The sequence below is a fragment of the Myotis brandtii genome, unplaced genomic scaffold (genome assembly GCF_000412655.1).
Source record: "Myotis brandtii unplaced genomic scaffold, ASM41265v1 scaffold412, whole genome shotgun sequence".
NCBI lineage: Eukaryota > Metazoa > Chordata > Mammalia > Chiroptera > Vespertilionidae > Myotis > Myotis brandtii.
Window position 1 is genome coordinate 2485614 of NW_005365832.1, and position 4299 is coordinate 2489912.

Sequence of the window (4299 nt, forward strand, 5' to 3'; positions counted from 1 at the left end):
CCCTGCTTCTGGGTGAGGCAAGGAGAGAGGTAAGGGATTTCCTATCAAGAAGGAATTTTCCTCATCTCTGCTTTGTAAATATAAATCTGGGTTAGTTACTAGGGTTTCAAACAGGCCAGAGAGTTTAATCTATAACAGGTCTAGGTATAATCCTATCAGATGGTCTTCAGTGTGCTTTGGAATGTTGATTAGCTTGCAAACTGCCTGTGTTGAGAGCCATACAGTCTTGCCTGGAAGGAATTATGCCCCTAGTTACAGTTGGCCGGTAGAATCAAGTGTTTTTGTTTTGGGAGGTTTGTTTGTTTATGTGTTTGTTTGATGAACCCTACCCTCGGTCATTTCTCTTCACCCACTATTCTTCCCTATTTAATAGGTTTTAAAAAAAAACACTTCGTGGCAAGTGAAAAGGCTGTGTGAGTAAATATGAGAATAAATCAATTAGCTCTGTATCAGACTAAGAAGGCAATCAATCTTTTCATTGCTTTTCTGTGGAGCAAATACTTCATAGTCAGGGACGTTGTTTGTCTTGTTGATAACTAAATTCCCACTTTCTAGAACAGCAGCTGGCATATCGCAGGCACTTAATAAATATTTGCTGAATGAATGAATGAATGACAGCTATTTGGCTAACCTTCAAACATTAACTTGTAATGTGCTAAAGATGATTGCTTATTTTCTTTATTATGATCATATGTGTACGAACAGGCTAGCATAAATGTCTTTCAAGCCATCAAAGTATTAGAATGCCATTTCACTATTATAAGCAAACAGCTCCATCCCTGTGGGAATACCATATCCAGATTTGGTAAAGCCAAATTGCATGATAAAGGGAAATAATCCACATAGAAGTCCATCTTCATGTTGCTTCTAAATTGACCAAAAAAAAATTTTTTTTTTTGCATCGTCCCACTGCTCTGCTATTTATTAACACAAAGGGGAGTCACCAAGCATCCCTTGTTTCCTGCAGTTGAGCTAGGGATCATTATCACGTCTGCTGCCTCAAGTTAGTCTCTTAATGTCCCTGCTACACGCTTTTCATTCTGACTTCAAAGTCAAATGATAAAGAATTGAGCAGCATTTGATTCTGTGCTGCCGAACACGAGTTTCCCCAACAATAAAGAGGCTTCGGATAAAGATGGTGAAGTAAGAGCTCCTGTCTGCAAGGCCACTTGGGAGGAAGGGTGACAAGCTGGATGCTTCCCACTTTTTAGTAGCGCCTTCCTTCATTTTTATTTTCCTTTCCATCTTTTACTTGGTCTCATCTTTATGTCCTTTGCAGCTTTTCTTTCTTGGACCTTTTTTCTTCTCAGATTCTTTTCTCTTTTTTAAAAATATAATTCTATAAAGAACTTTATTAGGTTTATCTGAGTGGTTCTTTAGCCAGTGGTATTTATCTCTTTTTTTTTTCTACTTATAAAGACCTTTAAAAAATTTTCCTGTCCTAAATACCGAGTTCAAAACATTTTTGCCAACTAAATTTCACTTAACATTCCTTCCTTCCTTGGGGCTTCTGACTGGCATGACATAGTCAATGTTGATGTGGATATTCTATCCAAAGTAGAGGAATGTGAAAGTTGGTCTTTTGGGTTAGGTCTGAAGCCTGAATCTAGGTGACCTTGCTGACTACCCAGGCAATGACAAGTTATTCCTCGTTGGGTTTACTGTTATCCCATACAGAATGAACAAAAAGAAAGAAAATAAAACAGATTCATATTACTATATTAAAATTAGTTAGCATAATTATCTCATTTTGTTGTAAATTTGATGCTACCCAGTGATCTTACATATTTGATGCTAACAAAGGGATGATGGCATTTTTCCCCTTAGGAAATTAAAAAACAACAACAGACAAATAAAATGCACTAATAACTTGTTCTATACAGACCCTATTGGAAACTTTTAGAAGCTTGTAGATGCTGAATTAATAAAGACTTGAGAATGATGAATCATCTTTCCTTTGTATCTTTTGTATTAAGTTGATGTGTTGCAATGCTTACTATATAGGTTTATAAACACTGGAGAACTTTTCCGAATTCAGTTATAGAGCCAGAATGTATTTATGAGGAGTTAAAACCATTAATTTATGTCTAAAAATATTTACAATAAGCTGTTAGTGGCAAACAAAGTGTATTAAATACAAGAGCTGAATATACCTGTGTGTCTTTCCCATTTTGCTAGCAACACCACTGAGAGGCTAATTGACCTTATAAAGAACCTTACATTTTCCACCAAATTTAGCAGCTAATAGGTGAGTAATTCTTACCTATCTTGCACAAAAGTGATAGGGGGAGAATTATGTGCATGAAGCAATTCCAAACAGACCTATATTAATTGAGTAGACTTGTTATTCTAGCTTACTTAAATCCAAAGGATAGTGCTAGGCAAGGCGCTGGATATAACCCAACACATTCTATTCGTCTGTCATATTAGTTTGACTCTTTAAGACTGGGAGAAAGAGACAGACACCGGTTATGCTCAGTAATGAGAGTTCATGATCAGGACACAAGAAAATAACTCTTCCCAGCCAGCCAGATCCTCCTTGTTCCAGACCTTCCAGAACAGAAAAAGGCACCAACACCAACCAGGAACTTCCACTTCATCTGGAAATATGGCCTAGCCACCTGACCTACCTTGTTTTCAGCATCCACTTTCCCCCAAAGAAAAGACATGTTGCCCCTACTCTGTATGGGACAGAGGTCATTGTCCTCTTTCCAGAGAGCCCATGCACTAATCCATGGTTGTATTGTTGTGGGCAGGATGGCGGGGCTAGCTTCACTCAACATATAAGACACTAGGGACAGGAGCTTAAACACAGGCAAATACCTCCTAATTCTGTATTGTTTCCCCAGCAAGAAAGAGTGATAACAGATGATCACTTGGAAACTTCATGGGTTATATGATACATGTGTGGGCTGCGAGAAGGCTGGATAATTTTCCTCCATTATCTGGAGGAATCAGGCAAAGTTGTTGATACTTAACTTCCAAAATGGAGATAATTATAGCTCAATGGACTGCTTCAGAAAGACAAAAGTCTCGAATTATTTTCAAAATGATTATCAGTAGACTTATCTATCCTGTTTGAATTGTAAAAGCAGATTAAAATACGGCTCACTTAGCAAACAACTAAGGAATATACTTTAATAGGAATATATTTTCCTTCTCAGTGCCCCTCAGTTTCCTTACCTGCAAAATGGAGATAGTAATCGTACCTACTCAGCAGGTTGTTGTGTGAATTAAATGAGTTAATACAGATGCCGTACTTAGAACAGCCCCTGGCATGTGCTAAGCACTTAATATATGTTGGATATTATATTGTTATTAATAATCGAAAATACTAAACAACATTGTACACTAACAGAAAAATGAAGGTTCTGAAGACGGAGGCATTCTGAATCTACTAGGTCAGTGGTCGGCAAACTGCGGCTCACGAGCCACATGCGGCTCTTTGGCCCTGTGAGTTCGGGGAATTGCTCCTGGTTGGGAGGAACTTACCACATAGGAGGGAATCAGTTGTGGTGGGATGTGCACACAAACACACACACCTGCATACACCACACTGATGGCTCCCTGAGGAACTGACATGGAGGGAAACCTTTTCTTTCTGCGGTGTCTAGCTTTGGGCTGTATGCAGACATTTTTAGTGAAGAAAGACAGGACTGATGTACGTGAGACCTGGCAGTAAGTCTCCTTTCTCAGCCTCAAGCCCCTTAACTATAGAATGAGCTAAAATCCCTCCCAGGGCTGAAAACACAGTGTGTTGTTCTTAAATATATAGTAGGTGATTTATTTTATGTTTTTTCATACTAGTTAATTTTAAAAATTTATACTCTGCTTTGTTTCAGAATGGATTTAAGGGGATTTATAAGGATACATAAAAAAGCAAGATAGCATAAATTAGAAAGATGTGGAAAACAAGAGGACCAAGCAAGCAGGGGGCAGGAAGTGGAGCCAGGCGTGGCCCCCACATCCGGGCACCCCTTAAAGTCGTGTCTTCTCGCTCCAGGACAATGTTGCAGATGCTCTGACACCCAGATAAGGAGGGTCCCCACTCTCTCCATAAGCGAGGCAGACACGGAGCGCACCTGCAGCGTGTGGGGGGTCTGCCCGCCTCAAAGGACCACTGCCGAAACTCCACCAAGGACTCCGTGTAAGTCCAAGGCAACTCAACTCATTGTTATTATTTACAAAATTTTGGAGAGTGATAGATATGATCGTTCTATACATTTCTTTTATTTAAATAAACTTATTGTTGATAGTATTATAGATGTCTCCCCTTTTCCTCCCCTTTACCTCCATCTT